Source organism: Callithrix jacchus, chromosome 11, assembly GCF_049354715.1.
Source record: "Callithrix jacchus isolate 240 chromosome 11, calJac240_pri, whole genome shotgun sequence".
Taxonomy (NCBI): domain Eukaryota; kingdom Metazoa; phylum Chordata; class Mammalia; order Primates; family Cebidae; genus Callithrix; species Callithrix jacchus.
The window spans coordinates 72046007-72067721 of NC_133512.1; the positions used below are offsets into that span (position 1 = coordinate 72046007).

At 43.3% G+C, this 21715-nt stretch overlaps 1 long non-coding RNA gene across 1 annotated transcript; it reads right to left on the reverse strand.

Annotated features, from left to right (window-relative positions):
• Nucleotides 1-7432, reverse strand: LOC118143819 (uncharacterized). The gene is made up of 4 exons (XR_013524051.1): nucleotides 7160-7432; nucleotides 6196-6389; nucleotides 5330-5448; nucleotides 1-5204 (listed from the first exon to the last, which is right to left on the reverse strand). It is a non-coding gene; the product is annotated as an uncharacterized LOC118143819 (long non-coding RNA).
• Between the last annotated feature and the right edge of the window lie 14283 nt (nucleotides 7433-21715).

Sequence of the window (21715 nt, forward strand, 5' to 3'; positions counted from 1 at the left end):
GTATAGGAGAGAGAGTGGGTGGAGGGCGGGGATTAAAGCACACCACAAAGCCTTTGGTGAACAGTGGAGAGTCAGGAAAGATTTGGAGTAGAGAGAAAAAAATCATCCCCTGGCTCTAAAGTCAGTCCTGGCGCCTTGTCTAGGAGGAGGAGCACTTGGAGAAACTCTGGCAAGGTGTTTCCTGTCAGTCCAGGTGAGACTTAAGACTTGCGTGCCTGAAACGGAGGGGAGAGTTTTGCCGGCTTTCAGGGAAAGGAAACAAGCAGACCTCACACTTAGTGGATCCCAAGAGTTAGGAACAATCACAGCCTTCAAGCCTGAGTGAAAGGAGAAAATAGGAAGAGGATCAGATCTACAAGGGACATCAGGAGGCTCTTAGGTTGCCCTGATGGAAATATTCATCTGGCCAATAATCAGACTAAAAATGGAGGCATTTCAGAAAATTAGGTTCAGGTGAGAAGCTAAGTCTAAAGATTTAAGAATCAACTCCCTAAAGCCCCACCAGGACCCATTCCTAGACACTCTGATATAATTGGTTGGGATGGGACCTGGATATCAGGATTTTTTTTTTAAAGCTCCTCAAGGAGACAAAGGTTGGGCAGCCAAGAGTTAGAACCACTATGCTAGGAGTTAAAGTTGTTATGATCGTCAACGTAGAGAAGGGGCAAGGGAAAAGGGACAGGAGCCACACTGGGGAAGTAGGGACAGAAAAATGGGTCAGGGAAGCGGGGCTTGGAGAGACTGGACACTGCAGGGCCATGGACTCCTAGAAAGGAGAGGATTTCAGCAAAGGAGTGACATCACTGACCACATGTGCAATGATGTCACTCAGAAGCAGGAGTAAGACTGAATCACTTATTGTTATTTTTGGAGGTTCCAGAGACCTTTTAGTAGAACAGTACATTTAAGCTGCTGAGTGAATGAGGAGTGAGGAGGCAGAGGTCTTGTTGACAGGAGCATTGTTACTTCAAAGGAAAAGCAGAACACAGGAAGATTGCTGCTCAAGGTTGGTTCTTAGTCTGGAGGTGACTTTTGCCTGCTTTCAGCCCAAGGGGAGGGAGTGGGGGGGAAGAGAAGGGAAAGTCACTGTGGGCTGCAGGCAGGGAAGGACAGGTCAGAAGGCCTGGAGGACATGGAGGTCGGGAAGGAATATGTAGCACACGCTGGGTGGAGAGGAAACATGGCAGAAGAACACTCATCCACTTCAAGGAAGTTGTATGTCTTTCAAAGACTTGAAGAAACACTAAAGAAGAGGCAAATGAAGGAGTCTGTATCCTATGCATTCTGTTTTCAGCTAGTGGAAATTGGCTCAAATTTGTAAAACGCAGAGGTAACACTGAAGACGTTAAAAGAATGAGAACACTTTCCTGGGAATCCTGATCAAGAGAAAACAAACACCAACGAGAAAACAAAACAAAACAAAAAGGGCCTTTCTGAAGCTATCAAGCGGCAGATCTAGCAAGTTTTCTTTTCAGAGCAGGTGTGAAAGTTCACTAAAAATCGTTAGAACAATAAGGAAAGAAACAAAGTACAACTCTGAAGAGGTCCAAGGCAACTTGAGAAACCAAGTGTGCAGCTTACCTCTTGACTTGGGGTTTCATCCATTGGCCTGCTTCCGGGATCTTGCCTTGCTTCTCCGGACTGGCGAGATCTTATTGGGAAGCTGCTGATTCGTTTCAGGTGTTTTCTATTAGGAGCCTGTCTTTCCCTAGCACCAGCTGTGACTTTATTACTTTAGAGAAACAGTTAACAACCACCTGACGTGCCCTGAGGGTCTCCCAGCACCCCTGGTGTGTTGGGAGGAGCCCTCTGCTGCCCTGCTGTACCTAACTAGCCACCAACTGTAACATTTGCCCCCTCAAGCGTTCACAACCCCAAATTTAGGGGTAAAATGGACAGAGTCTGTCTTCTGTAACTGCTTCCTGCTGACAGAGGGGCAGTGGTGGTTCTGTGGGTCTTGGTCTCTTGCCAGCAGGACTGAGTTGTCTCCATGAGTCAGTGAAAGTGGTATCTAGCCAGGTCAAGAGTGACAGGGACAGGACTTCGCCTCTGTCGTATCCCATTGACAGGCAGTCTAGAGGGTCCCTGTAGAAGGGTGACTATTGAATATTGAGAGGATGGTATCCCTCACTGAGGATCATCTGGAACTTAATGGGCTGAAGACAAGAGGAGACAGATCGGGTTATTAGATTAGAAGACATGGACGAAAGCAAAACAAGGGGGTGAGGACAGCTCCAAAATTCCTGAGGCTGCTCTGACACACCTAGGTAACTAGTGGCTACAATTATGACCTGGGTGCATGGGGTTTGGCTTTCGTTAGCTCCCTTGGTCTCATATTCCCGAAAAAGAAACCTCCAGGTTTACCCCCATCACCTGGCAGGATTTGAAGGATAGTTAATTGCACAGAATTAGAATATTGATCCAGACTTTTACATTACCTGTCATTTTTGTTTCTTCAGAGCTACAGCCAGAGATCACTGTTGGTTTACAGGAATAAGCAGGGCTGATCTAAAATGCAGACAAAAACTTAAAAACAACTGATAAGACTTGAATTTAATGACAGGTATGTCATAACTTTTAAAATATAATTTGTCTCTTCAGTGCTTATTTTTGTCAACAAATCATGATAGGACTGATTTTTTTTTTTGGCACAATTAACTTTAGTCTTATTATACTTGGCCTGATTATTGCATAAAGTACAGCAAGAATAATTATTCTTCACATAGGCTTTTAAAGTTGGCTTTGATGAAACTCTGTTCCATAAGGAATCTTAGATAAGACATTTTTAAAGCCCAGCCCAGCCATGGTTTTGTACCCTCAACTACCTATGAATTCGGTAAATTCCTCTTCTCTTAAGGTCCCAAGATAACTTGGGGCTCCTGGGCCTTAGAAAGTGACAGTCTTTACTCACCACAGGTTAAGAACTCTGTATAGGGACTGTGGAAACAGGGTATGAGGCCAAGGGGCTTTTATTGGCTCTGTAAGTCAAGCTTGATTTCTTAAAATAAAGCATACCATTTCAGTCAAAGCCTTGGTAAAACAACCAGTTTCTCCAATTGCATTCTATTGCAAAAGAAAACATTCTTATTGCTCTTATGCAATTAACTATATTGCCATAAGAATATTCACAAAGTTTCCAAATTCTAGAAAACCAAGTATCACAAAACAAATATGCTCCAAATTTTGTTCACAGGAGTACTCTGATTCAATTGTTAAAAGCTGTAAATAGCTCGAGTTTCCTTGACTCTGAAAAATAAAACAAAGATTAGCAGTGTTTTAAGCAAAAAGTCAAAAAAGATTACTTCACTATTCTATTAGTTTAATCCATTCAGGTAAGCCCTGGTCTGTTTGACCTTCATGAACATTTCAGCTCCATATAGGTATAGCCTGGATATCTGCTTTTAATTAAGCTGACTTTTGATCATAGTGCTCTTAAAATCCTTTTAGTCTCTTATTACCTGACTTTAGCCTGGCCAAATGGCCAAAATTCATGTCTTTTGAGCTTTGCCAAAGGCAACCTCACAAGCGAAGTCGATAAGTTTTAACTAAAGTTATAACTTAATCGTGAGTGTACAAGGTAGGTGATAAGCAGTTTTTACAAAATTTAGAGTCTACAAAGGTAGTTCTGAGAAAGGAAAATTCAAGAAGAGAAATAAGATGTTGTTCATGGAGGGGCAGGGAATACGGTGATTTTTATTATTTCTACAACCAGTTTGCACAGAGAGAGAAGTCTGACTGGTAAGAATTTTAATATTTTCTTTTGGAGGGAGGGGATGCCATTTGCCCCACCCAACAGGCTTAGCCCTGTCATCCCTATTCTACTCTCCATTATAAAAGACTTAAGAGGCTAATCTGAGGACCTCCTGCATAGAGGTACTGGGTTTCGAAGCTGACTCTTGTAATTTGTTCCCAGTTTATTTTTAAGCCAAGAAGTTTAAGATTTGGGGAAATTAAACTTTTCCCAGTTTTGGGGAATGCATCCAAGGGGCATGTCCTGTGATATGAAGATGTGATTACCCATCTGCCACTCATGAAGAGAGAATAAAGGAGGGACAAAAGAAGGCATCCTCACTTTCTTCATATTATCCTGGATGGGGCACTCCCCATCATCCTGGGTTCCAGGCTTAACCAGTCTTACTGTGTACTTTTGGGCAGATCTAGAATTCTAACCTAGGTCTGTCTTAACCCAAAGTCTGGTATTGAGTAAGTGCTCAACAAAGAGCTGTTGAATAAAAGAATCCTCCTTCCAAAACACTTCTGAGAGCAGGAGTGATTCAAGCCTCTCTATTTCGCTGCTGCAGAAATGCTGCAGGCATTTCTGAAACAGAGCATGCTCTGCCTAGGACTTCCTGGGTCATCTCTACACCTGACATGGCCCATATGTATACAGGATTTGTCCCCTAACACTAAGACAGCAAGCCTCATTTCAGGGCCAGGAGCCAAGGATATAAACAGTAGACTTAACCTAGCGTTAGAATGGCAGGATTATTTCTCTGGACATATATAATGATTGTTTTCAAAGTGATATCATGAATATTTCCCTTTGATTCTCACACTATATAAAATGGGAATGGGAACTATCATCTTTGCAGAGACGAAGAAGTTGTGGTCTTTAAGATTATTTGCACAAAGTCACACAGCTAAGAAGCCCAGTACTCAGCTTCTACATCCCAATCTCAGACCCTTCCCAGTGCACAGTAAGAGGAAGGGGGCAGAGGGATTATAAGGACAAGGCTACCAAGTGGGAGGGGCCCACCTGCTGGGCAAAGGGGCAGGACAGGGGTCAAGACAAGGGAAGGACATCAGAAGTGGGTGAGATGGTGGGGAGTCCTGGACCATGTAGCTGGAGGGGACCTCAGAGAGAGGGACATGAGAGGTGGTGCAATTTCAAGTGGGTCCTTCCGAATTAATGTGATTAGAACAACTCCCAGGAATAAAGAATAAAACATGCTCATGAAAGCGGAATGCTCCCTTAATATCTTTAAATGCTTACCTAAGGCAAAAGCCGCAGCAAAGGGAGCCTGAGGACCTGTCCTATGCATCATAAATACTTTCACAAAAGTGTGAGCATGCAAAGGGTGCCTTGTTACCGGAAGCAAAGACAGAAAGGATCTGACTTCTTGAAATCCAAGTACCGCCAGGAAAGACATCAGCCAATTTATTTTTCCAGTGCTTAACAAGATAATAGCAGTGAGCTGCAAGTGCTTCAACCATAATGGACATGGAATAAAAAGAGAAATTCATAGAAATAATGCCTCAAAACAGAAACCCGTGTACATTACCCTTTACAAATGTTAAAAATTAGTAGTCATAAGACTCAGGGACATACCTTCAACTCTCCCTGTGTTATTCAGGTATTCCTGGATTCTTGCTTCTTGATCTGGATTTGCAAGTCTGAGATGGCCCTAGTCATGGCTCAAAGCAAGCCAAAGTGAGCAAATGCGGCAGCTGTGAGACAAAGGCTGAGAATATATGTATATATACTCACACATGAACACAGAAAGACTCACAAGCACATGAATACACACACATATCCAGGGACTGCAATTTTAATATTTTTATTGTGACAAGATAACATATATACCAAAAAAGTACATAAAAACATTTGGATGGTTTACTCGGTTTTAAAATAGGCTCATGCAGAACCATCATCCACACTGAGAAACAGCCTGAGATAAATTACTTGAGACTGGGCGAGACATGGTGGCTCATTCCTGTAATCCCAGCACTTTGGGAGGCTGAGACAGAAGGATCACCTGAGGTAAGAAGTTTGAGACCAGCTTGGCCAACATGGCAAAAACCCATCTCTACTAAAATTACAAAAATTAGCCAGGCATAGTGTCACATGCCTATAATTCCAGCTACTTGGGAGGCTGAGGCAGGAGAATTGCTTGAACCCCTGGTGGGGCAGAGGTTTCAATGAGCTGAGATCACACCATCACACTCCAGCCAGGGTGACAGAGCAAGACTCTGTCTCAAAAAAAAAAAAAAAAAAACATCGAGACTAACACAGAGTAAATACTTGACACATACATTTTGTATTAGTAGTACTGTCATCATTAAGAGACATATTAACATTTGCAGTGGTGCTCTGGGACTGCCATTCAGCAAGTATGTTCTAGCTGTCAGCCATGTGCCAAGAGCTGTGCAGGGGCCCCACCTGTGACAGTGAACTCGACTGGCAGTGTGCCTTACCTCTTTTCATCATCAGGTAAATAATGCCACAATCAGTGACACAATTGCAGGGTAATGGGTACCCCCAGAGAGAGGTCAAGGACACCACAGCAGGGGTCTTGCTTCCTGATGGAACAGGCAGGCCCAGCTTCTCCTGAGGAAAGGACTGCTCTGCTGAAGGCTGAAGGTGCCCAGGACTCAGACAGGAACACACTCTGTGAGAACGGAAGCATCCAGAAGAGAGTCAGGGCCTGAGGGAACCAGGATGATCAACTCACCATTCTGATTTTCAAACTAAAAATCCACATTCCAGCAAACCTACCAGGTGCGGGTGAACCACAGGGTTTGATTACTCAAGAAGGTATGGTGTGGGGACCAGCCTGGCAAATCTGAGACCCCGACAGGAGCCAGTTGCCTGAGGCACAGAGGATGGGAGAGAAGTCGCCAGCAGGAGGCTGAGAGCTGCAGAGTCCAGATCACATAGGGCCTAATTGGCCTTGGCCAGTATGTGGGCCTCCATTCAAAACGCAGCAGCAGGCTGCTGATGGGTTCTAATTGGGCAGAACAACCTGATGTGATGTCAGTTTCTTGTAAATAACACTCTGGCAATGGAGTGAAGACTTCAGAGGGGACAGGGCATGAGGAGACCACCATTGTGCTCCCTACCCCACCTGTCTCCCCTGGCCTCAGTTCCTCCTCTCCTTCCTTTCCATCTTCTTTGTCCTCTGCTGTAGGCTCCCGAGCCTTGGAGGCTGGAGACGCCAAGCTCAACCTTCCTAAACTTCTGTCTTGGGGCTGGCATGAACGTTCTGGGGAGGGCTCCGGAGTCCTCACTGGTGCATTTACAACTCTGTGAAGAACCTTCCTGGATAGGTGTCATCAGTACACCAACTCATAATCCTCACTTTCCAGGTTCTCAGACCTTTTCTCTAACACCAAGGGGTGAATTGAAAATTGATCTTGTGTCTGTGGAATTAATACTCACCATGCCTAGCATAGAATAGGTGCTCAGTGAATGCTTGCTGGAGGTTGAATAATTTTTTTAGTACTGGTCTCTTCTCCAAATCCAACACCGTTTCCCTGAGTGTATTAATCCATTTTCATGCTGCTGATAAAGACATACCCGAGACTAGGTAATTAATACAGGAAAAAGGGTTTAACGGACTTACAGTTCCATGTGGCTGGGGAGGCCTCACAGTCATGGTGGAAGGCAAGGAGGAGCAAGTCACATCTTACATGGATGGCAGCAGGCAAAGAGAGCGTGTACAGGGAAACTCCCATTTTTAAAACCATCAGATCTCATGAGACTTATTCACTATCACAAGAACAGCATAGGATAGACCTGCTCCCATGATTCAATGACCCCCCACCAGATTCCTCCCATAACATGTGGGAATTGTGGAAGTTACAATTCAAGGTGAGATTTGCGTGGGGACACAGCCAAATCATATCACTGAGTAGGAATGGCTTGCAGCCTGGCAAGCATCCCTGAGGAGTCAGTGGGCAATTTGTGATTTTCCTCAGATTTGCAGCTGTGTCTATGAAATTCAGACACAGGAGCTTGACTTTGTTACTTAAGCATCCTTTGGGACAAAAGCTAAACTTCTGGGACTCATTCAGGTGCTTTATCCAAAATAAGTCCAATAGCTCTTTCCCCTGGACTTTCTCCTCCTCATGCTCAGGTCCAGCCTTTGAAGCCAGCAGGGCTTGAGCAGGCCTGGCCCTGGCTCTTATTTTCGAAAGGCAAGGGCAGGAGCTGAGCTACAATGACGGGGAGGTCTTCTTGTTCTAGCTTTCCTTGCACAAACCCAGAGAGAGACTTTCCACTAATACCCTTGGCTGAATTTGGATACATGTGTCCGGCTGGTCAGGATTCCTTAGATGGGCTCGGCCTTCATGCCGTAAATGTTTGCTGAAAGTGTGTAAAAGACCTCTGCCAGTCTGGGCCAGAGCTGATCCAGACTCCCTCTGCGTCTCTGTTCCAATTGCAACTCCTTTAAATAACACCCCTACACACACACACACACACACACACACACACAGAGCACCCACATATCCCATTTGACTTCCCAGGGTTCCTCCTACTCATGTCAAGCAGCACTTTTGAGCTGTTTCAGCCAATCTCAGCCCCGCAGCCTGCAATATGGCCCTGCCACTCACCAGTCAGCCCCTTGAATAAGAGACTCCAGCTGAACTCCCTGCATTGGTCTCTCAAGACCAAAGTCCCTCATGGCCTGTTCTCCACTGCCCTTCCCACCAGAAGAGGCCATTTACTCACAACCCAACCCCAAAACACATTTTCACTGTTTTTAATCTGAGTCAACAAAGACAAAACCAAAAATTTATTTTTCTAACCACAGCTATCATCAAGGAGCTAACAACATAGGGTGAGGGCTTTGTAAGGTTTAAATGCATAGTTAAGTATAAATGCCTTAAAACATAAAGCAGTCATCTGGAACACACAGCCATGCTAAGGGGGTAAGAGCAGTGGGGATAATTTTGTCCTGAATGACCTTGCCGAGATATTGAAAACAGGAGCAGTGAATCGTTCGAACTACTTCTAGAAGACTAGCTGCTGTGACAAATAACCCTCACCCTCCAACCCTCCACAAAAGCTTATTCCTCACTCAAGTGACAGGTCAGAAGTTGCTGGTTGAAGAGGTGGCTTTTCTTGTGTAGTGATTCAGAGCCCTGTGTACCTTTCATTCTCTGGCTCCATTGTCCCCCAGGAGACTCACTTCTGAAAGAATGGCCTGAGTGCCAGCAGTTTGGACATCCCTGCGAGCTTGTTAGAAATGCAGGATCTCAGGCCCTACCCTAGGACCCAGAGTTTCAGAGCCGCATTTTAAGAAAATGTGCATGGGCAAGTGACTCATATACAGATGCTCCTCAATTTGTGATGGGGTTACATCCCACTAAACACATCTTAAGTTGAAAAAATATCATAAGTAGAAAATGCATTTACCATACCTAACCTATCAAACATCATAGCTTAGCCTCGCTTACCTTAAAATTATCAGAACACTTATATTAGTCTGTAGTTGGGCAAAATCATCTAACACAAAGCCTATTGTGGAACAGAGTGTTGAGGGCTGGGTGCAGCAGCTCACACCTGTAATCCCAACACTTTGGGAGGCACACAGATCCCTTGAGTCCAGAAGTTTGAGGCCAGCCTGGCAACATGACAAAACCCAATCTCTACCCCCAAAAAAACCCAAAAATTAGTGAGGCGTGGTGACACAAGCCTGTAGTCCCAGCTACTCGGGAGGTTGAGGTGGGAGGATCATCTGAGATCAGGAAGGTGGAAGTTGCAGTGAGCTGTGATTGCACCACTGCACTCCAGCCTGGGCAACAGAGTGAGATCCTGTCTCAAAATAAATAAGTAATAAAGTGTTGACTACCTCATGTAATTTACTGAATACTATACTAAAAGTAAAAAACAGAATGGCTCTATGGGTACTTGAAGAATGGTTTCTATGGTATCACTTTCACACCATCAAAATATTAAAAAATCATAAGTCTAACCATTGTTAAGTTAGGGACCACTCATACATATAAATTTGAGAAGCCTTCAAAGCCCCAGAGTCCTCTGGAACCAGATAGCAGAAGGGGAAAGAAGGTCTGGAGCAATTACAACCCCTTCTTTCCTCCTCAAGGGACTGGTCATGCTCATTCGTAGTCTCTTGGCGAGAACTGGTCACGTGGCCACAACTGGGCACAGGGAGCTGGGAAATGTAGTCTCTGATAGGGCAACTGTCTGGCAGATACCACTCCACACTATGGAATTGGGAGGACAGATTTTGGTAGACAGACATTTCTCATTCACACACAGTCCTTTTTTTTTTTTTTTACTTGCTCTGTTGCCCAGGCTGGAGTGCAATGGTGCAATCAGTGCTCACTGCAGCCTCTGCCTTCCAGGTTCAAGCGATTCTCCTGCCTCAGCCTACCAAAAAATAGCTGGGATTACAGGCTCCTGCCACCATACCTGGCTAGTTTTTTAAATTTTTAGTAGACACAGAATTTTGCCATGTTGGCCAGATTGGTCTTGAACTCCTGACCTCAGATGATCCGCCCACCTCAGCCTCCCAAAGTGATGGCATTACAGGTACGAGCCACCATGCTCGGCCTTTATTTTTTCATTAGAAGAAAGAATATTTCTGCCTCTCATCCAGAAAACTGCCTGGGGGACAGAATCATGGGAATTTTTCCAGGTTCCTGTGTGAAGGTGGTGCTAACTGAACTGATATTTCAGACAAGAAGATAAAACATCTTCTTCACCACAAGCCATCATGTTCATAAGAGTCTGTGATCCCATGTGGTTCCCAGCAGTGCCTGCTTCCCCTCACCCCTACACAGAGAGTATCCCCGGATGACCTACTCCTCCAAACACATCTGAGGGTTCTGACCACGGAACAGCAAACATTTTTGTAAAGTGTTGAATAATAAATATTTTAGGCTTTTCAAGCCATGTTATGTCTGTCACGATCACTCAGCTCTGCCACTGAAGCATGAAAGCCACCATAGATAAAATATAAATGAATCCATGTTATATGAACAGAGCATAGGAGGATTGACTATCATGCATTTTGCAAATCTTTGCTGAGCATTTATTAAGCAATGTAATGTCTCTGAACCCAGTCAAAATGTAAACTCCATGAAGGCAAGATTTATATGTATCTTGTTCCTTACTCTAGCCCTTGAACATAGCACCATGACTGGCACAGTTATAGAATGAAAAAATGAATGGTCAAATGAACATCAAGCAAGGGAAAATTTACAAATCGGAAGAACTACAGTAAATCATTTGAGGTCCATCCTGGATAAGAGATCCACAGAGTCAAGGTTGCCAAGAAACCTATGATAAGAATAAGACAAAAGGAAGTCATCCACCAGGTCATAACGTTTGGTAACCTGGCCCAGGAAGGGTCCTTACAGAATAGCAAAGCCTGATGACCCATTCTCCCCAGTGAGCAGGTGGCCACCATCTCGAAAACAAAGGCCCTACAGTAGGACAAACAGTGCTTGTATGTGCAGAAGAGAGACAAGCAGGGACCTATTAACAGAGAACTCATCAGAGTGGGGCTCAAAACCTAATATGGAGGCCCTAGACATGTACAGAGGCCACAGCAAAGGGATTGCTATAAGAAAACCTGGTCAAGGACAGAAGCAGTCACAAATAATGAGGAAATAGCATTAAATCAACATGAGCTGTGTGCTCAGACATTTACATATGGCATTCAGTGTTATCCTCACAGCAGTCTTGTGTGTTCATAATATTCTCCTTGCACCTCCAAAACTGCTTTGTTAAGGTCACATGACTTCATTCCAATACTTTACTGTAAAGCTACCTGGAGTTTCTTAGCCTTAGCTTTGGGCCAGAGAATTCTTTGTTGTGGGAGGCTGTCCTGTGCATTGCAGGATATTTAGTAATATCCCTGATCTCTACCCATCAATTATAATGACCAAAAATATCTCCAGACATTGCCTAATATCCTCAGAGGTAGAGGAGATTTGAGGGCCACTGAGCTATAGGAATTCAGACAGTGAGAAACTGGCAAATGATAGACACATATGTCAGTGGAACAGAACAGAGTCCAGAAACAGACCCATCCATACATATACACATATGCCCATACATAAACAGACCCATACAAATACTTACATTTACATGTAAATTTCAACAAAGATACAATGGCAATTCAATGGAGAGAGAGTAGTCTTCTCGAAAATTGAATATTCATATGTACAAGAAAAATGTATCTTGATGCATATGTGATCCTATATACCAAATTAAACTTAGAATGGATCAGAGGCCTAAATATGAAAATCTGAATATGTGATAAATGGGACTTAAATCAAAATTTAAAATCTCTAATCTTCAAAAGATAGTTATGAAAATGAAAAAAAAGTCACAGATTGGGAGAAAATGTTTTCAAAACAAAAATCTGATAAAGGAGTTGTATCTTCAATATATTTTTAAGTCTCAAAATTCAATAATAAAACCAAACAACTCAATTCTTTAGAAGAGTGGACCAGGCACAGTGGCTCATGCCTTCAATCCCAACACTTTGGGAGGCTGAAGCAGGAGGATCACTTAAGGCCAGGAGCTTAGGACCAGCCTGGGCAACAGAACAAGACCTCCATCTCTACAAATTAAAAAACAAAACATAGCCAGGAATGGTAGCATGTGCCTGTAGTCCTAGCTACCTAGAAGGGTGAGGCTGGAGGATTACTTTAGCCCAGGAGTTTAAGTTTACAGTCAGATGTATCGTGCCACTGCTCTCCAGCCTTGGCAACAGAGCAAGACCCTGTCTCAAAAAAAACCAATCAATCAAAAATATAAAGAATAAAAGCTGTAAAAAGGCACTTCAACAAAGAAGTTAAACAGAAGACAACTGCATAAAAACATGCTCAACATGATTTGTCACTAGGGAAACGCAAATTAAAACCACCACGTGATACCACTTACACACCTACTAGGATGGCTAAAATTTTAAAACTGACATGCATCGTTAGTAGGAATCCAAAAATGATACAACCATCTTGAAAAATATTTGGCACTTTGTTTTTCTTTTTCCTTTTTTTTTTTTTTTTTTTTTTGAGACAGGGTCTTACTCTGTCACCCAGGCTGGAGGGCAGTGGTGTGATCATGGCTGCTGGCAGCCTCAACCTCCCTGAGCTCAGGTGATCCTCCCACCTCAGCCTCCCAAGTAGCTGGAATTACAGGCACATGCCACCATGCCCAGCTAATATTTATATTGTTTGTAGAGATGGCTTCCTACCTTGTTGGCCAGGCTGGTCTCAAAGTCCTGGGCTCAAGTAGTCCCCCCACCTTGGCCTCCCAAAGTGCTGGGATTACAGGCATGAGCCACCACACCCAGCCTGCAGTTTCTTATAGAGTTGAAATACGCCTATGTATTTATTTATTTATATCTTATGTTCCAGGGTGCATGTGCAGGACATGCAGGTTTGTACATAGGTAAACCTGTGCCATGGCAGTTTGCTGCACCTGTCACCCCATCACCTAGGTATTAAGCCCAGCATGCATTAGCTCTTTTTCCTGATGCTCTCCCTGCTCTACCTACCCTCCCTCAATAGTCCCCACTGTGTGTTGTTCCCCTCCCTGTGTCCATGTGTTACCATTGTTCAGCTCGCACTTATAACTGAGAACATGTGGTGTTTGGTTTTCTGTCCCTGCATTAGTTTGCTGAGGATAATGGCTTCCAGTTTTATCCATGTCCTTGCAAAGGACATGACCTCATTCCTTTTTGTGGCTGTGTAGTATTCCATGGTGTATACGTACCACATTTTCTTTATCCAGTCTGTCATTGCTGCAGCACTCCAGCCTGGGCAACAGAGGGAAGGAGGGAGAGAGGGCAACAGAGGGAGGGAGGGAGGGAGGGAGGGAGGGAGGGAGGGAGGGAGGGAGGGAGGGAGGAAGGAAGCTAATGGTATTTTGTTATACCAGGCCAAGTGGATTAAGGCAGACTTCCTCTTTGACCCATGTGTTATTTAGAAATGCTTATCTCCAGATATTTTGGGATTTTCCAGCTATCTTTCTGTCGTTATTTTTAGTCTAATTCCATGTGGTCTGACAGCATTCTTTGTATGGTGCCTGTCCTTTTGAATTTGTTAAGGTATGCTTTATGGCCTGGAACGTGTTGTATTGGAGAGTCTTCCTGTGAGTGTGCAAAAAATGTGTGTGCTGGTGTTGTTGGATGAATTCATCTATAGATGCCCATTATATCTTGTTGATTGATGGTAGTTCTGTTCAGTTCAGCTATATCCTTACTTATTTTCTGCTTAATGGATCTGACTTACCTGAAAGTCCATGGTCAATCACTCTACTCACTCCCTTACACACATTCTCAAATCTCTTGCCCCTCTTTGCTTCTGTGCATAAACCACAACTGTGGTCCAAGTCAACTCTCTGCATGTACCTTGCCTATCTCCCCATACATGATGAATATAGCTGGAGAAAACCATTCACCACGCTGATTGCTATCTGTTTGAATTCATAACCACTAACCTCAAGTCGGCCCTATATGCTGCTGGGCAAACAGGCTGACACTCCCTGGTCCATTCCCAGGGACAGACCCATTCCATCCCCCTCTCGTGGGTGACTGTTTCATACCTTCTCATTTCCCTTCCAGTGGCCAACACTTCCTCCTTAATCCTTGCTCTTAGCAGATGACCTTGCTTCCTAGTTCCCATTAAGAAATTAGAAGAAGTTTCCACCACCATATCTACACTCATATTTGTGCCCCTATACTCTGCTGCCAGGCCTTTTACTCTCAATTATTTGTCTATGCCACTAGCAAATGGCAACCCCTGCCCTTCCGGGCTAGACTGAGCTTGCCTGCTCAGGGGCCATACTGCAGCAATTCTCCTTTCTTTCTCCTGTATCATTCATTTGTCCCTCTCTCTTTGATCTTTCTCATCAGTACACAGGCTGAAAAACAGTACATTTTTCTTAAAATGGCAGGCATGCCTGGGGAGGCTTTTTCTTTCCCTCTTTCCTCTAGGGAAGTTGCTCTTCCCCAAGATAGCCACATGCCTCTCTCCCTCTCCTTTGCTAGTCTTTACCAAAGGACACCTCTCAGGGATGCCTTCCCTACCTAAGCTCTGTGTTGCCCTCTGTGGCGGGAACACCCTCAGGTGACCTCAATGGGCCCTTGAAGAGTCCCTCTCCCATTGAATGAGGGTAGAACCTGTTACTACTTGCTTCTAACTAATAAGATATAGCAAAGGTAATGGGGTGTCACTTCCTTGATTCAGTTACATTATGTGACAAGGTGATGGGCTGTCACTCTCACGGTTATGTTACATTATTGAAGACTACATCTCAGCAGATGACCAAGAAACTGTCCTCACTGGCTTGGAGTAAGTTGCCATGTTGTGAGAAGGCCCTTGGAACTAGAAGGCCTCTAGGATCTGAAGGCGGCCTCCAGCAAGTATCCATCAAAAAGCGGGGGCCATCAGTCATCTAAAAATCTGAATACATGATAAGTTGGACTTAAATAAAAAATTCAAAACCTCTAATCTTAATTTAAAACCTCAATCATACAACCATGAAGAAATACATTTTGGACTGGGCATGGTAGCTCACACCTATAATCCCAGCACATTGGGAGGCTGAGGTGTGGGCAGATCACTTGAGGTCAGGAGTTTAAGACCAGCCAGGCCAAGTGAAACCCCATCTTTACTAAAATATAAATACTAGCTGAGCATGGTGGTGCAAGCCTGTAATCTCAGCTACTCAGGAGTCTGAGGCACAAGAATCCTTGGACCCGGGAGATGAAGGTTGCAGTGAGCCAAGAGATCACACTGCAGCACTCCAGCCTGGGCAACAGAGGGAGGGAGGGAGGGAGGGCAACAGAGGGAGGGAGGGAGGGAGGAAGGAAGGAAGGAAGGAAGGAAGGAAGGAAGGAAGGAGGGAGGGAGGGAGGGAGGGAGGGAGGGAGGGAGGGAAGAGAGGGAGGGAGGGAGGGAGGGAGGGAGGGAGGGGAGAGAGAAAAAGAAAGAAGAGAGAGAAAGAGAGAAAGGAAGAAAGAAAGAAGAAAGAGAGAAGAAAGAAAGAAAAAAGAAAGAAGAGAGAGAGAGAAGGGAGGGAGGAAGGGAGGGAGGGAGGAAATGCTGTCAACACCATGAATGAGTGAGCTTGGAAGAAGATTCTTCTCCAGTCCGTATTTCAAATGAGACTGCAGCTGCTGACACCTTGATCACAGCCTTGTGACGTCCTAGAGAAAAGGCCTGGTGAACCCAAGTTCAGACTCCTGGACCCAGAGAAACTGTGAGATAATAAGTGTGAGTGTTAAGCATTCCTATAAACCAATAACAAACAGAGAGCCTAATCATGAGTGAACTCCCATTCACAATTGCCACAAAGACAATAAAATACCTAGGAATACAACTTAAAAGGGTTGTGAAGGACCTCTTCAAGGGAACTACAAACCACTGCTTAAGGAAGTAAGAGAGGACACAAACAAATGGAAAAACATTCCATGCTCATGGATAGGAAGAATCAATATTATGAAAATGGCCACAATGTCCAAAGTAATTTATAGATTCAGTACTATCCCCATCAAGCTACCATTGACTTTCTTCATTGGAAAAAACTACTTTAAATTTCATTTGGAACCAAAAAAGAGCCCACATAGCCAAGACAATCCTAAGCAAAAAGAACAAAGCTGGAGGCATCATGCTACCCAACTTCAAACTATACTACAAGGCTACAGTAACCAAAACAGCATGGTACAGTAACCAAAACAGATATACAGACTAATGGAACACAATCAGATGCTGGAGAACATGTGGAGAAATAGGAATGCTTTTACACGTTGGTGGGAGTGTAACTTAGTTCAACTGTTGTGGAAGACAGTGCACCAATTCCTCAAGGATCTAGAACTAGAAATCCAATTTGACCTAGCAATCTCATTACTGGGTATATACCCAAAGGATTATAAATCATTCTACTATAAAGACACATGCGCACCTATGTTTATTTTGGCACTGTTCATAATAACAAAAACTTGGAACCAACCCAAATGCCCATCAATGATAGACTGGAAAAGAAAATGTGGCACATATACACCATGGAATACTATGCAGCCATAAAAAGGATGAATTTATGTCCTTTGCAGGGACACGGATGAAGCTGGAAACCATCATTTTTAGCAAATTAACACAAGAACAGAAAACCAAACACTGCGTGTTCTCACTTATTAGTGGGAGTTAAACAATGAGAACACGTGGACACAGGGAGGGAAACATCACACACTGGGGTCTATCGGGGGTGTGGGGCTATGGGAGGGATAGCATTAGGAGAAATACCTAATGTAGATCACAGGTTGATGGGTGCAGCAAACCACCATGGCGTGTGTATACCTATGTAACAAACCTGCATGTTCTGCACTTGTACCCTAGACCTTAAAGTATAATAAAAATAAATTTAAAAAATTGTGTGTGTTGTTTTAATCTACTACATTTATAGTAATTTGTTATGCAGAAAAATTGAAAGTTAATACACCCTAGGCCAGGCGTGGTGGCTCATGTCTGTAATCCCAGGACTTTAGCAGGCCAAAGCAGGTGGATCACAAGGTCAAGAGATCGAGATAATCCTGGCTAATATGGTGAAACCCCATCTCTACTAATAATACAAAAATTAGCTGGGCATAGTGGTGTGCACCTGTAGTCCCAGCTACTCAAGAGGCTGAGGCAGGAGAATTGCCTGAACCCAGGAGGCAGAGGTTGCAGTGAGCTGAGATCACACCACTGCACTCCAGCCTGGTGACAGGCTACACTCTGCCTCAAAAAAAAGGAAAGCTGATACACCCCAAATGCTCCCCGGGACCCTTTTCTATTTATCTTTACACCTTAGCATTTACACTTTCTGACTTATTTTCTATTTCACTGATTTCCCTTGCTTATGGCCTATGCTTCCCCCATGACTCCCACACAAAAGTTCCACTAAGACAGGGATTTTTGTCTTTTTTTTCTCTACCATTATATTCTCAGCACCTTCAACAGTCTCAGGAAATATTTGTTGAGTGAATGAATACATGAATGGATGCTAAATCCTATTACCTAAGCAGAGAAATTCATCAAACGCATATATATCTCAGGGAGGTAAGACAGAAAAGACAACAGGTTTGTTTTGTTTTTAACCTGTTGTTAAGGAAATGTTTAAGCATTGATTCTACAGCTCATAAGCAACAGGGGGGAAAAGCATTGATTCAAGACCAACATGATGTGTCCAAGTAACCACTGCTTACAAGTGTGGCTTATTCCAGGGGTAAATGATAAATTTCTAATTTTTTATTTTTATTTTGTTTTTTTGTCATCCAATATATAATTTTGACTGTTTCCAATACGTAACTTCTTAGAGCAGCATTCTTCAAGATCTTTTAACTTGACTCACATTTTAAAAATACATTTTTTATCAAGCCTCGGTACATACTGATACATACATAATTGAAACAAAAGTTTCACAAAATAGTACTTATTCTTTTTTTTTTTTTTTTTTTTTTTTGAGACGGAGTTTTGCTCTTGTTACCCAGGCTGGAGTGCAATGGCACCATCTCGGCTCACCACAACCTCCGCCTCCTGGGTTCAGGCAATTCTCCTGCCTCAGCCTCCCGAGTAGCTGGGATTACAGGCATGCGCCACCATGCCCAGCTAATTTTTTGTATTTTTAGTAGAGACGGGGTTTCACCATGTTGACCAGGATGGTCCCAATCTCTTGCCCTTGTGATCCACCCGCCTCAGCCTCCCAAAGTGCTGGGATTACAGGCTTGAGCCACCGCGCCCGGCCTAATAGTACTTATTCTTTTAACACGCTCTGATTGTTTCCCATTGTGTTGCATTCTGTTATATTTCGTTTTTTAAAACTGGACAACACTGGCTGGTAGATCTTAGAGAAACCCTCCAGGTGATTCTTCGTGAAGACCAATCTGCAATTGTCAAGCTTCTCCCAGGCTTGGATTGCTATGGGTTTGACATTATCCTTCCTGGTACATGCAGTGAGGCTCCTTCTTCTGTGCTGCATGGAAAATAGAAGCACCTGCTGTAGCAGTTAGGGGAGCTGGGGCAGGCCTGGCATTTTCTTGTGAAACTGACGTTGAGTGAGCCTGGATTGAGCCACCTGCTTCTACCGCAGCTGAACCAAAGAAACACCAAGCCCCAGAGGCTCATCATTATTAGTTTGTGTGAGTGTTTCTATATTTCAAAGACTCTATAATATCCAAATAAATACCACAGCTAATCTTTAATCACAGTCATGTCTCAGATGTCTTAATGGTCCCTGAGTCACCAGCAGTTCGCCTTTGAATCTCCGATTGTAAAGTGTTTAAAAGACTCCCTGAAACATTAGCCACCTTACATGATTCCAAATGGCATAACTCATGAAGATAATGAAAATTATGGTAAAGCACTTTTCATATAGCATGAACTAATCAGTGAGCCCAGAAAAGCCGATGTTGATGAAGTGCCATCAAGTTATGGCATGAAATGCCACCTGCGGGTAAACTGGGTCTATTTTGCCTTTGCAAGTAGTTTTCTATTTATTTGGATGTGAAATGAATCCTAAGGATGGCAGATGATAAAGATGCTGCCCCTTCAACACTGATTTGATTGAAAGGGCATTTGTCCTTTCTTTCTTTGAGGGTATAGTTTCAGAGAATTTTTCAAATCTCCCTTTGTGTTAACTCAGCAGTACAGGCAGAGGGGGAGATGCCCCTGGAAACTTCCTCCCTTGCTGCCTTCACCCCACCGTCCTGTCCAAAGGCTGAGGTGTGCAAGGGCAAGGAGGGGAAGTGCAGAACGCCAGAACTCACTCAGAGAGAAGTCAGGAGCCAGTGAGGCCCAGCATGCTTCTCACACTTTTTGTCTCCTCTCACAATTTTGGCCCCCATTTCCCTTCCCTTTTGGCTTTGTCCCTGTTATTGTGATTCTCAACGTTAGATGGCCTCAGCTCTCCTGTTTAATGGAAATCTCTGCTAATGTAACATTCTCTTATCATCATGTGGAAGCAACAGCCAAATCCACAATACGGATGATTCTATAGGACAAATGGCCCAGTTTCTTCGCCTCATGAATAACTGGGTGGCAGTGAAGGGGAGGAACAGCTATAATATAAGAGAGGAAAGGCATTACTCAGATTCAGTCTTGTCTCAAAGGAGAAACAGGAGTATAGAGAATCGCCAATTGTGCATCACCCACCATCAATGTTTATTAATATTTTGTTCTTCTTGCTTCAAGTATTCACTCCAACAGGAGAGTGTGTGTTTGTGTGTGTGTGTGCACGCACGTGTTGCGTATAATAGCTATGGTCTCAACATGTCCCCCTAAATTCATGTATTGGAAACGGAATCTCCCCAGTGCAATAGTGTTGGGAGGTACAGGCCTTTTGGCCTGTAGTGAGGGCTCTGCCTTTGTGAATGCATTGATGCCACTACGAAAAGGGTTTTGGAAGTGAGTTATCTGTCTTTCCCTCCTCTGCTGTTCTGCCGCATGAGAATAATCTTCCCCTCTCTTGCCCTTCCACCTTCTGTCATGTGAGGCCACTGCAAGAAGGCCCTCATCAGACACTGGTCCCTTAATCTTGGACTTCCCAGCTTCCAAAATTATGAAAGAATAAATTACCCAGTCTCAGGTTTCTGTTATAGCAACACAAAACAGACTAAAACAACAAGAGTTTAAGTAAATCCTAGAGTTTCTATTATTTCACCCCTAAGTACTTTAATATATGTCACTTGCAAAGTACACTTTGGCAAAATTTTTTCAGCCTTTGATAAGGGGCTCCACTGGAAGCATCCCCGTGACTTTCTGTTTTTTTTTTTTCTCGAGGAGTCAAGGTCTCATTGTGTTACCCACGCTGGAGTGCAGTGGTACTCCACTGGAGTCTAAGTGCATTACAGCCTCAAACTCCTGGGCTCAAGTGATCCTCCTACATAAGCCTCTTAAGCAGCCAGGACTACAGGCATGTGCCACCATGCCTGGCTGTTTTCGTTTTTGTACAGAAAGGGTCTCGCTATGTTTCCCAGGCTAGTCTCAAACTCCTGGTCTCAAGTGATCCACCTCAGCCTCCCAAAGTGCTGGGATTACAGGAGTGGGAGCCACTTTGCCTGGCCCCCTTTGTCTCTAAATGAGGGTTTATTCTAAGGACAGTGCTGACATTTATAAAAACACATTGTTTCTCTCTCTAAATCCTAAGGATAAAATTCCTTCTGGACTGTGCTTAGGAGAAACTTGGGTACCTAATCAAATGTTCTTTATACAAGATCTGCTAGGAAGCTTAGATATAAAGTCTGTGACCAACCATGTCATATAACTGCACACAATGAGATGAAATTTTCTATTAGTGTTATTTTCTGTTCTCATATGCTCCCCTTCTTGTTTTTCCTTTTTCTTTTTCATCCACTTCAAATTTGTGTTATCTTATTTATTCTTATATCTCTGTAAGCAGAGGCAGAGTGCTGTTTTACAAATAGTTCTCTAAAAAACTGCATATATATGTATACATTTGTTATAAATTTTGCTGCCATGAATAATAATATCCCACAATAAGCAAATAACAGTAAAATACATAATACTCTGTATTGTAAATTCCATGTAGCCAATTAATTCTCACATTTGCTTTCATTGAACTTTGTCAAATCCTTTATTTATCTTGTCGCAATTGACAAGAATGGTGCAGATATGAATGTTGATTGATATTTTTATTTAACAATAAAATAAAAATGAAATAATAAAGATATATGTCAGATGTGAAAACTTCACTCATTCCTTAATGACGTAATCAGCTTCTTTGCTGAACTGGGTCATTGTTTTCAAATTCTAGAGGAATATTTCCTCAATTTTTTGTGCTATTCCAAATATAACTACTATAGATATCACTCACTAAAGTTTACTGTGCACTATAAGCATTCTCTTCATCACTTTGTTAAGTCTAGACAATCAATAAAGCAATTTTTAAAAGCCTTGATTTACAGTATTTACCCATTTCCATGGTGTAAATACTGCCACCCATGGCCAATTTCAA